This window comes from Notamacropus eugenii, chromosome 1, assembly GCF_028372415.1.
Source record: "Notamacropus eugenii isolate mMacEug1 chromosome 1, mMacEug1.pri_v2, whole genome shotgun sequence".
Taxonomy (NCBI): Eukaryota; Metazoa; Chordata; class Mammalia; order Diprotodontia; family Macropodidae; genus Notamacropus; species Notamacropus eugenii.
The window spans coordinates 138,578,015-138,591,313 of NC_092872.1; the positions used below are offsets into that span (position 1 = coordinate 138,578,015).

The window sequence follows — 13,299 nt, forward strand, 5'->3', positions numbered from 1 at the left end:
GTTTTCAACTCCATGGCACAAGATACTGCTGCCCCACTACTCCCCAGTCTTCCCTTTTCTCCCTTTTCCTCCCTCCTTCTATTTATTGTCTCTCCCTTTAGGTTACAAGTTCCTTGAGGGCAGGTATTGTCTTTCTTTTTTTAAACTGTATTCTCAGCCCTTAGCCCAGTGCTTGGCACATGCACTTAATAAATGTTGATTGGATTGGATAATAGGAAGTCAGCAAATATTTGCTGATTAAACAATTGCCCTGTTAATATTTTACCTGGAATTTTCTTTTTTCTTCATCCTACAGAACAGCATATTATGGTTATCTGTGTTTGTGTCAACCTGTATTTTATTAAAATGGTGGCTCCATGGGGACAGGTGCCATATCTAATTTAAAATTTGCACTTCTCTCCATGCCTGATGCAGTATCTCTCATACAATGTGCTTAGTAAATATTGTTGAATTGGAATTTTGAGTAAATAAACAGCTCAGTCAATCAATGGTGTAACATTTTGCTGCATGAAGAGAAACCTAGGAGAAGACCTTAAGATCATGCAGTTGCTGTCTTCATTTCATGCACCTGGTGCCAAAGGCATCAGGGCCCCAGGAAGAAATTGCAAAAGAAAAAATTCCTTAACACCCACTTTGTAACAGCTGTTCTAAGAAAAGCAGGAAGAAACAAGCCAACTCTCCCTTGAGATGTGCAATGGAACTTTGGAGTGGGCTGTGTTTGAGGACTGCAGGGAGAGATGGGCTGATCCAATTGTAATGTGCAAACAAAATGGTGACCAAAGACAGGGGACCAACACAACCAGCATCCTCAGTGTTGGGCCAAAGAGAAATTTGGAACATGTGCCGACTTTCTTAAGCCCTTACAAACAAAACTGCTGGGAAATTTGTTGTTGTTTTTTTAAGTGAAATTCCTGAATGTTGGGAAGAACCATGTAAAAATTTGTATATAGAAATGGATGATGCCAAGTTGTTTTGTGGGATGAAAAAACTAATGGGATAATCACTATTTCTAAGGTCTTTGGGGATGGGCTATATATTTAGATCTAGATCTCAGAACTCAGTATCTCATTCAGTAATTACTGCTGAAAAGATTCATGTAGGGCAGTCATAGGATGCCAGAACTAGAAGGCAAAATGGAGATCTTCTTGTCCAATCCCTTGATTCAATTCAATTTTAAAAAGCCTTTATTAAGCATGCATTCTATATTTGACACTGTGTTGGACATTGGGTGTGGGGGAAGTTAACAAACAGAAAACAAAGCAAAACAAAACAACAAAACATCCCCTGCCCTCAAGAAGCTTATATTCTACTTTGGTGGAGGTGGGGAGTGAGGGGGAGGAAGGGCTTATTCTCTTAGAAACATCATTCCAGATGAGGAAAATGAGGTTCAGAGAAGGGAAATGTCTAGCCCAGGGTCACTTTGTGAGTTAGTCAGTTAGCAGCAGATCTGAAATCTAGAAATTAGTTTTCCTTACTCCTGGACTTCCTTCCTTCCTTCCTTCCTTTCTTCTTTCCTTTCTTTTTCTTTCTTCCTTCCTTTTCCTTTCCTTCCTTTCCAGATTATGAATAAAGAGGATGGAGAAAGTGAAGAATGAGTTAGTTTCTTAATTCCTAACAAATTTTCCATATTGACTTGGCTAAAAGAGCTTGCTAAGAATGGCAACCTTTGATATATTTCCTATTTGTAACAAAAATACTTTGGAAAAAACATTTATTTTTCTTTTTTTAATTATTATACACTTCTTGATGAAGAAAAGGATCCAAAAAATGCAGTATTTTATGTTAGCTAAATAAAACAATGTAAATGTTCATTTTGGGGGTGATGGCTATTGTCTCTATAATACATCAAATATCCAAAAGATCATAGGACTTTATAGCGAGCAAGAACTATGCAAGTCATCTAACCAAATCCCTCATTTTACAGATGAATAAACTGAGGTTTGAAGAAAGGAAAATGATTTTCACAAGGTAGTTCAACAGAAGGGCTAGGATCAGCGATTGATCCATTAGATTAGAGGTGGCTCACTTCCTAATAAGTTTCTGCTTGATTTGACTTTGGGAAATTGAAAAACAACAGTCAGCTTTTTAACAACAAACCTATGGAGTTTTGGACAAAGACTCTCAATATCCTGAACTTCAACCCTCAGGGTGAGGAACATAACTGAAGTCTCTTTCCCTGACACTCCATTAAAAGGGATACAGCCATCTAGAACAGAATAGTGCCAGGTCTGTGGCAGATGGAGACATTCTGACCTTTAGATGCAAGAGTCATTCATTTGAAAAAGAGAATTGATTTCTTTCATCCTCTCCCAGCCAGAGTAGAGGTTTTCAGGATTTGGACCTTTCAAATTCGTGAGAGTAGAGCATCCAGAGGGATGGTTTTACTTATGTCATTCCACAACATTTGCACAATAGAATAACTTTGGAGTAATCTGTAACAAATCAGTTATATACACAAAGTCCATTGCCTACCCATGAATGCCAAACCCAAGTTTTAAGAGTGGCAAACACATTTTTTCAAGCTTATGAACCTGCCAGGACAACTCTATTACTTCTGAGTGATGCATTGACTTTAGCCAGAAATTGGCCACACACATTTGTAGGTCATTAGGGATTATTTCCATTAAAGGCATGACAACTATGTGACCCTAAGTTATATCTGGTTTAGGTGCTGGGTGTCCGTGTTCATAGTGTCATTGATATATCTGAGAAAGGGGTGGGGTGTGGCTAGCACTCTCAAAATAAGAGGAAGCTGTCTCAAATGGAGATTTCCTAAAAGGCAAACTTATTCATGGTACCTGGTACTACTGCCTTTATACTGTTACCCAACCAGCTTCTAGCTAACTCCTCCATACGTCTGACCTTCAGTGGATGCTCTGATGTCAAATGGGCCATCTCTAGCTGTCTTGATTTATATCTTGTCACTGAACCCAAATAGCTCTGGAGGAGAAAGTGAGGCACAGCTCTCCCTCACTTAAATTCAATTCACTTGCAAATCATGGCATCACTTTCCTGATGCCTTGGTCCTCTTTGAGAAAGAAGGACAAAGGAACAATACCTCCTGGATTTTTTATATTGGTGAATTCTAGAAGAAAGCACATTGTAGGAGAGATACTATTTCAGGCATGGGGAGAAGTGCAAATTCCAGATTAGAAATAGTAGTAGTTGTAGTAGTAGGAGTAGCAGTAGTGCAGTAGTAGTAGTAGTAGTAGTAGTAGAAGCAATAGTAGTAGAAGTAGTAGTAGTACTAGTAGTAGAAGCAGTAGTTCAATTATTCTTTTCCACTCACTGCTCAACTGTCTTTAATCACTAATGTGGTCCTCCTAGAAGGCAAAGAGATAAATCTTAATTCCCCAGATGCAATTTTTCATTCTCTCTATTTTTATCTTCATGACACCATGCTTCTATTCTCTACTTTCTACCTCCCACCTGGCTCTCTAGCTCCAATCCTGGAATACTGGTTTTCTGATTACTCACCTAAATCCATCACACTGCTGTTCACCAACCATCTTCATGCTGTGTCTCTGAGTACATACCCTTCACCCCCATCCCTTTCCACAATCAATTGTCCTGTGATTCCATTTACCTTCCAAGCCTTTCTGGCTACCACTCCCTATATGTGTTTCTTCCCTTCTTGGAATATAAGCTCCTTGAGGGTAGAGTCTGCCTTGTTTATTGCATTTGTATCACCAGTGCTAAGCATAATGCCTGGCACATAGGAGGCACTTAGATGGTTTTGTTATTATTATGGTTATCATTCATTTTTACCACTAATATCATTAGTAGTAGTGATAGTCAGGTCTCTGATTTGATTTCATTAGTGAAAGGAGCTCCTGAGCTTGGAAACTCTCTCCACCAAAGCAGATCTCTACATCTATCATTCAAAATCTTACCGGGTTATCTGAGGGCATTGAAAGGTTAAATGACTTGATTAGCCCATGATTATGTGTGTGTGTGTGAGAAGTAAGGACTGAATGCAGGTCTTCCTGACTCCAGGATCATCTCTCCATCTCTCTACCCACTATTCCACCACACTATCCCTCGGTATATATGCATATAAATATTATCTCTATACACATAAACATTGGATGCATGTATATGTGATTTACATATATATATGTACTCCTTTCATCTAACATTCTGTAAATTTCCTTATATAATAAATACATTGACAATATTTTAAGGATGAGGCAATCTAACAAAGTCATGCAAGATCCTTTTAATGAAGAAAGACCAGAAAACTCAAGTCAGCAGGCCGAATTTCTACCCCTCTTCAGTGGAGAAGTTAGTCCCAAACCTGTTTTTGCTTCTGGGGAGATGTGATTTCATCCTTCCAACCTCAGCCATTTTCTTTGTACCCATGAGAATAGTTGGATAAGGGTGGAAGAAGCTTGTTCCACCACATTAAACGCTGGCAGAGACGTTGTTCCAAAGTTGAACTGAATCAAAATGTTTTTCCAAGTTGTTTAAGGGTTCAGTAAAGCTGTTTGTTTGTTTGTTTGCCTTTAGATGTTTCACATTCCACTCTGAATTCCCTCCTCTGCTCAGCCAGAATAGGAAGTAGATACACCACATTACCAAGCAAAGAACACAGGTCTTTCAATAATCACAAGATGCTGGAAAACTTGAGGAAATTCTTCTGGGGGCAGAGATAAGAGAAAATGTCAAGAACAAAAATACAGAAAAGACGCTATGATTTAAAGTACATGGCCAAACTAAGTCATCAGTATTTAAGCAATATAGGTACTGAGAGACATTTTTTATTTCAATCCAGTATATTTTGTTTACAATTCAATAAATATTTATTAAGAACCTACTATGTACAGAGCTCTGGGAAAGATAAAAGATTAAAGCTGTTAGTCTAGCTGGAATATGATAATAACCATAATACAAATAACATAGAAGTGCATCTAAAATGTGAAAGTACAGAACTATGTAAAGTCTGATGGAAGAAAATTTCATTACCAACTGGGGAGAGGGTCAGTGAAGGTTTTATGGAGGTGTTGGTATTTGAGTTGGTATTTAAAGAATTATTAGGAATTTAGCAGTCAGGAAGAAGGTCATTTCAGGCAGGGGAAATAATGTGAGCAAAGATGCTGATGAAGGATAGTTATGCTAGGCCCGTTCCGGAAGATAAATGACAAACTGCAGATAGTGACAATTGAAGATGGTGATAAATATCTGATAGTGTAGCCCTCGCCTCCAAAGGAATTCTTCCAACCCTCTGTTTAACCTTATCTGACTCACTCATGAGTGGTGCATTTGTAACCATTGGTACATTGTAAGAAGAACCAGATTCCTTTGTTTACGTTAGTGTAAAATTTTAGAACCACTAGCATTTCTGGTCTATCCAGAGATTGGGCCATGCCTGGATAAAACCAACTTCTTGGGAACTGAAAAAGACCAAGGTCAATACCTAGAATGTAGCTATGAGGTAGAATGCACATGTCCCTTGGTTGCATTCGTGTACTTTACTCATGTACAGTGTGTAAGTCTACTTAGATTGTATATCATTCAATAAATCCTATAATTAGGTTATTTATCAGGTAAGATTTTCTATTTCGTGAAACCTGGGTCCTGACTAGCACAAGTACAGGCAAGTAGAAAGGAGGATAAGCAGTCTAGTTTGGGCTAAGGATATAGGTCCAGAGCTCAAGAAAGATAATCTGCTAAAAGCCTTCTGATTGGACCTCTATTCTAAGATGACTATAACTGCTGAACTGGTTATTGTTATTAATGATCCTAAATAAGAACGTTTTGCTATCGGCACTTTCAGACGTTGCTTGGAGTGAGGGTTTGCCTTCTGAATCTGCCATTTATCATTTGTATAACCCTGGAAAAATCTCTGATTATTTACTAGTTTTAGTTTCTTCTTCGTAAAATGATGCTAATGATATCTTTGCTTTTTCATTATTTACTGCTTTGAGGCAACAATGTGTCACGTTTTATAAGTAGTACAACATCCATAACAGACATAACGAAATGCAGGACCATGTTGTGCCTGCAGGAATGACAGTGGAAGACTCCACACCAGCACTGGGCATCTCCTTGAGGGTTAGCAAAGTTCAAAAATATTTGACACTGTACAATGGGAATCAAAGGACCAACAAAAAGATATTAATGTCTTTGTCTTTCTTCCCAGAAAAATGTAGTCATAAGTGCAGCTTGCCCTTGAGGTGGGAAAAGCAAAAGAAAATTACTCACCCTAATCCAAATAGAAGTCAGGGTTGGAGACCTTTGTGAAGAGGAGTAAGGAAGTGTCTCATAACAATTATCTCAGGAGTACTTTTGAGAGTCACTTGGGTGGAAGTGTTCATTGAAGTTTCTCATAAGAAACTGCTTGAGAGGCCATTTCAGAGGCTGAGCTGGAGGCAAGGGGGAAAGGCAGTCTAAATATATGGGTCTTTTCAAAGAGATCGCAACGACTCACATTTTAAGCACCTGCATGACAATGTTTAAATTTCTCCCAAATCCTCCAATACATAACTTGTCTTTCTTTAGGGGGAAAAATGTTTAAATTGAATTATGTAAGATTCCCTTGGAATTGTTTTAGTTTACTTTTTCCTAATCATTAGTGATTTTAAATTTTTCTGGAAATTAAGAATTTGTGGGGTTTTCTTTTTTTGTGTTTTCAAGAAATGTTTTGGCTAGCTCCCAGATTATGGGTTCCAGATGGTCCCTATAATAGCAAATTCTAACAGAACTTTAACAGGGTCCTCAGAAATCATACCTTTTGGGGAGGCAGGGAAGGGCTATGGTTTTCTCTTGTTTTATGAAGAGTTAAGAATGGTTTTATTGCAAGGATTTTTCTGTAAATTATATTTCATTAGTATGATCTTATAGGATGAGAGATGGTGTGCTGGAGTCCTATGAACTGACTGTTAAATTATCATCATGAGCATTTAACACTTCAGACATTGTCACATATTTCAGATGAGGGTGTGATTTATTGGTCTGTCGATTGTCTGGACTTAAAAAAGTGATGGAGAAAATGTTAAAGCAGATTAAACTTACAAGTTTTTAAACATTTGCCAGCACATCCCTGATTAGAGATCTAGGAAAAGGACCTTTAAGATCATCTAGTGCAATCCTCTCACTTCACAAATGAGGAAAATGAGGCCTGAAGAAGTTAATTGGCTTACCCAAGGTCACACAGGTAGTAGGTATAAAAGGAATGATTTAAACCTCAGTTTTCTAACTTGTGAGTTAAATCCTTTGCCTTTTAATTTCTGGTGATTTGTCTGGTCTATGAGTAGAGCTTGCTCTGGATAAAAACTACCATCCTTGAACATTCAAACCAAGCTTCATCATGACAAACCTCATGCTGGTGTGGCATGCTCCTGTTGCCACACTAAAAAGTAGATATCTATACCTTTATATATACATAAATATATATATATATACTTCAGATCCACTCAAAGCATCTATGCACTATTTCCTGTATTTGGAAGAAAAGTATGGGTGCAATAGAATAAATGTACAAAGACAAACATCCCATCAATTTGCTGTACTAGGTATGGAGTATAGAGGGCAGAGTTCTATCGTGGGGATGTTCTGTAGAGGACTTTTATACTCTAGGTGACAAAGCCTATTTTAGCAGAAGAACATGAAACAGCTATAATTCAACCAGCAACTATTTTTGAACCTCTATTCTATGCAAGGCATTGTGCTAGCTATTGAGGTGGAAGAATAAGATACTTATCCCTCCCTCTAAGGACTATACCACCTAGAAGAAGAAACAGGACATGTACACAAATAATTATGATAAGAAATAGAATGTGAAAATGCAGTGAGAAGGTCATCTCGGGACTTCCTGGCATCTTCCTGGCAGCCCCGGGCTCTGATGTGCCCATGAACTAGTTTGTTTGTGCACAAATGAAAGGGACCAACCGTTGCATTTTACAAGCCATGTGGTTCTCCCACTTAGCAGCTGGAAACAAATTTGATTCCTTGGCACACCAAAAAGCACGATTCGAGTCCCTTCTTTAAACTCCCCTTCTATCCAACATTGCTTTCCCAACATTAAACTCCAAAGCCACTGATTCTATTGTGTGCACTTTCTTTTCTTGTGGGGGAGAATATTTGCACATTATTGGGGAGGATATGGGGAAAATAAGTTAAAGTAAGCAGAAAGGAAAAGTACTTCGATTCTGTGGAGTGGGGTGGAATAAATGTTTGGCTGAGCAGCTTGAAGCCCAGCTGGGAAAAGGCCAAGACTAATTTAACCTTTGGTCAAATGGTTGGGAGTTAGCTAGTTTCCTTTTTCCTCTTACATCACTCTCAGAGATTCAGACAAAAATAATATGGTCCCGATTACATGACATTACAAGCTCTGAAAATACACAAGGGAGGATAGTGTTGAAACCCCTCCGAGACAAATTAATCCTAGGAAAGCAACAGCTGTTAGATTGATATAAACGGGGAAAACAATGGCAATATTGGCTCCAGGTTCATTTTAAAGATGTTTTCAATCCAAACAACAAAAAAGGGTTAAAAGGAATAATTTGGGAACAATAGTATTACTTTATAATGACCCTTTAAAAATACCCATCAATCCTTCTTGAGTTGCTGTCTACCATTTGGCACATTCTTGGTCATAATCTTTTTTTTCTCTTTAAAGCTGAAATAAATTTGAGAGTATCCTTGAATTTATCTCCATTGAGTCTGAGCTCAGACATCAGACTACCTGTTCAGCACTCATCATCATTTCTCTTGGCCATTGTCAACTCCCAACTTAAGCAGTCAGGTGCTGGGCACCTGCTCTCCTCCGAACCATCTGCAGCCATAGAGGATGCTTCAGCGTTTCCTGGAAACACAGCCTATAGACCCTGGAGTACAATCTGCAGAACTTATATGCACCATTTACACTCCAAAATCAAAATGTTTCCTCTCTCCAGGACATAGCCCTGCTTCCTCCTTCTTTCCCCACCTCTCCCAAACCCCCAACGTTATCCCTAGTTGCTTTCAACTTGGGTTCTCCCTGGAATCCCAGATTGAACCCAATCCCTGAAATCACAACTGCAGCTGAGCTAAATGGAGAGTAAGGCACCTTTTAGTGATATCCATATGTAGAGTGGGATTAGCAAACTGTGCCTCAGAGATTTGAAAGACAACAGAACTTTTTAAAGTTACCCTCAAGTTTTGTGTCTGGTCTTTCTTTCTGTTCAAAGAAGCAATAGCATATTAAAGCTGGAAAGTCATTTTTGATATTGTCTAGTCCAACCACTTTATTTTTCAGGTCATGAGACCTACCACTGGAGAAGGAAAAACCAAAATGGGAATTCACTGTTTCCTTGTTCTGCGCTGTTTCTTCAACTCTATACATTTCTGACTTATAGATTTTGTGGTCAAGAAACTTAGGAATTAGTCCAATCACAAGGTGTCATTCATAAAATCAGGAAAAAATGTCTCCAAAGGATAGGGAACAGAGTAAGCTCTGCGAGGGCAGCTGGCTTGCTTGGGGAGATACAATTTCCTCAATGGAAGATGGTATTCTGTCTTTTCTTTAAAGGATTTTCCCTTCTCTCCCTTAAAATATATGTGTTTGTGTGTGTGTGTGTGTGTGTGTGTGTGTGTGTGTGTGTGTGATTACATTTGAGAATGATAAAAAACTTTCAGGATAATCCTTTTAATGCAATTCAACAATCAATATTATTAACCAATAATTAAGCATATAGAGGCATGGGTCACTTGGTAATAATACAAAGAAAAAAAAACCATCCTGAAATAGTCCTTGCCTCAAAGAGATTACTTTCTTTTAGATTCAATTTAGCCAATGTTGCCTCCCCATGGTAACCAACTCAGCAGGCCTGCATGTGCTCTGGTCAGTCACTTGGATGAAGCCCCAGCTAAGGTGACTGAAAAAGGGGAGGTCAGAGAGGTAGTAATAGAATCAGGATAGAAAAAGGTCATGGGAACCTAGAGACAAGAGATAGGAGAGTGATAGAAATGTCAGAGGCTGCAGAGAGGTCACAAATGATAACTGTTAATTAGTCTAGATCATTGGTAACTTTGGAGAGAGAAATTTTGGTTAAATAGTGAAGCCAAAAGCCAGATTGTAGAGTTAAGAGAGTGAGAGGAAAGGAAATGAAGTCATTGTGTGAAATCTGTCATCTCAAGGAGTTTGGCTACAAATGGGAGGAGAGATGTAGGATGAAAGTTTAGCCAGGATGGATGGATGAAGCAAGTTTTTTTTTGAGGAGAGGGTGACATGGCCATATTTGTAGGCAGTAGGGAAATAGTCAATGGACAGCGAAAAATTAAAGATAAGTTGCAAGTGGGGATGACAGAGGGACCAACCTTATGGAGAAGATGGATCGGACAGGGTCATTTGTGCATGTAGAGGGGTTTGCATTTGTAAGAAGAATGGCCTGTTCTTTATATGAAACAGAGGTGAAGGAGGAGATAGTTACAGAAGACATCAGAATAGTGAGAGATGAGGACGAAAAGACAAGAGGGAATTCTTGGTATTTTTGGAATTTTTTCAGTGAAATGTGAGATGAAATTTTCAGCTGAAAGCGTTGGGGGAAAATATGGACAGGGTATGGGAGGCTTGAGGAGGGATAAAAAAGTTTGGAAAAACTGGTATGATGAGGGAGACAGTGAATTAGCTAGGAAAGTATTAACTAGGACTTGGCTTGCAACAATGAAGGCCCATTTCAGCTTATGGAATATAAATTCATATGATTTGCAGATTCTGTTTGCATGGAATATGCAGATTTCATAATGTTCTCCAGCTTTGTTCAACAGCATGTGAAGGCAATAGGTGGTGGAAGTAATCAAAGGCTGGGGCCTGACAGGACAAGATCTTCAACAGAATAAAGAGGCAAAGGACCAGAGTAGAGAGAGTTCACCAAAGGATCAAGATGGAGATAAGAGGAAAGTATAATCAATACATGGGATGATGTGGTCTATTGAAGAACTGAGGGGTTGAGGGATTGGGGGGGAGGGGGTCACAGTGAAGATGGAGAACAGGGTTTGGGGTTACAAAGCAGAGGGAGAGGTGGGATGACAACAGATTGTGATTAGAGAAGGGCATATAAGAGTTCAAGAACACTAAAATTGTGCATTTGTGGCTGATCTTGGAATATGACCACCTGAGTGTGTAGCTAAGGTGGGATGGAAATGTAGGTCATGGGAAATGAATAAGTTGAGGAATTTGGAGGTTAGTCTGAAAGCATGTCAATATGTATGCTGAAACCTTCTACTATAAGGGTATGAGTTGTAGAGGAGAGAAAAACTGAGCCAGACACAACTCATTGAGCAAAGAAGGCAATAGACAATAGTTACCAGAATTTTGATTGGCTGGTAGATATGAACTGAGTGAACTTTAAAAAAGGAGAAGAGGAAGAGGGGGAATTTGGAAGTGGCAGTGTGAAGCAAGAAATATTCCAACTCCCCTCTCTTGCCCAATGAGTCAGGGGAAATGAGTAAAAGAACAGCCAGTGCTAGAAAGGGTGGTCATGGAGACTGTGTGTCATCAGGAGGGAGCCAAGTCTCAGAGAGAGTCAAAAGATGGAAAGCGTGAGAAAGGAAAAGATCAATGAGTCAACATTTATTAAGGACCTACTATGTGCCAGATACTGGGCTAAGTGCTAGGGATACAAAAAGAGGCAAAAGATAGTTTCTGCCTCCAAGGAGTTTACAATCTAATGATGTCTCTAATGACTTGTAGGGGGTTCAGAATCAGTGTGATGGTGTGACCAATTGGGAATTTGTTAATGATTATCAAATTATCTCGTGAGGGTTATCAACATCCTTAGGGGTTTGGCTTTTCAGGCAAGATGTAAAGCAACTGAGGCGTGGTAATAGAAAATAATCCTGCAGGTAGATCAGGCCAAGAGACTGGCTGAGAGAGGATAATAGAATGGCACCTTTCTCTTCCCTGCAGTCAGGAAGATTTCAGGTTTTACTTGAGTCTAATGCATTAATATTCACATTAGGATATATCTTCCTTGAAACTGATAGTCTTGCTAAGACTCCCATTCACCCAGCTTTTTTATATTAATTGATGCACCATGAAATGATTAGAACTAGGAGAGGAATGCATATAAAGATAACGACACAGTAAAGACAAATCTTTGAAAGACTTAAGAACACTGCTCAGTGCAATGACCAGCCACAGTGCAGGGCTCTTAAGCTGAATCATGTTACTCATCTCCTGACACAGAAGATAGTCTTAAGATGAAAAAATCAGACAGCTAGAGGCTATCCTCAAAGTTTTAGTGCAGTTTCAGCTATTAAGGCTTAAAAGTGCACAAAGAATTTTGGGACATCTGATAGTTTTGGAAATCGTTCATGCAAGAATTTGTTTTGCTTGATTATGCATATTTGTTAAAAGAGTTTTGTTTTTCTTTTTTCTTTTCAATTGAGGGTGGTGTGGGAGGGAGAAAAAAACAAATACTTATTAACTGAAAACAAAATAAATCGTTTTCTTTGTGTGTGTGTGTGTGTGTGTGTGTGTGTGTTGCTGGGTTTTTAAAAAAAAAAAAAAGAATCTAAGGTAATCTCCTTTGAATAGAACTTTAGCAAAACTATTCCTTTTTTCCCTGAACCTATGATTTCAATGGCATAGGGAACTCCAAGTAAGGAAATTCCCTCTATCAATTTATATCAGCACCTTCTCTACAACCTAGGGTCTTAAAGTGTTGTTGAGAGGACTGAAAAGTCAAAGGACTTAACCATGCAGACATGATGTGCAACTAGTGGGATTTGAACCTAGGCCTTTCTGACTCTGAAGCTCACACAAGTCCATGAGGTAGGTAGTGCAGAGATTTGTGTAGCCATTTTATAAATGATATAAATGACCTCACTTTGACTTCGTGGCATACTCAGTTTTTGGTGGGTGGGGTTACAGAAAGAACCTTATTTAATTCCAGATGCACTAGATAGTACTCTGAATATTTCTAGAAACCAGCAAAAGATATGGCATGACAAGAAAAACCAAGGTGTGGAAATATTGTCCAGGGGCCACTGAGATCTAAATCCATGTGTGATTTACCCCTAACCTCTCCAAGACTTATAGAATGAGTAAGATCATCCTTCACATCCCATTTAAGCATCCATCTAGGACATTTGCTCTGCCCCCTCATACATACTTCCTCCCGTCAACTCTGGGCACAGAAATCTAATAAATTCTATAATTTTTAATCAACTCACGAATATTAGTAGGAATTTTTTTCACTTGCCTCTCAAACACTTAAAAAATGTGTGTTGAGGAAGGGAGGGATAGTGTTGGAAATAATAGCAGCACAAAGCAGTTCCATTTTGAATGCACTTGAACCCAGAGAGAGGGTAGTA

General features: G+C 38.8%; 1 long non-coding RNA gene across 1 annotated transcript in view; it reads right to left on the reverse strand.

The window, feature by feature from the left end:
- Nucleotides 1–4,204: 4,204 nt before the first annotated feature.
- The window catches only part of LOC140507821 (uncharacterized), a 42,602-nt gene continuing 33,507 nt past the window's right edge, over nt 4,205–13,299 (reverse strand). Inside the window, exons 2-3 of the long non-coding RNA XR_011968285.1 lie at nt 6,205–6,365; nt 4,205–4,639 (exon numbers count right to left, since the gene is read on the reverse strand). This is a non-coding gene — a long non-coding RNA (uncharacterized lncRNA). The remainder of the gene's footprint in view (nt 4,640–6,204; nt 6,366–13,299) is intronic.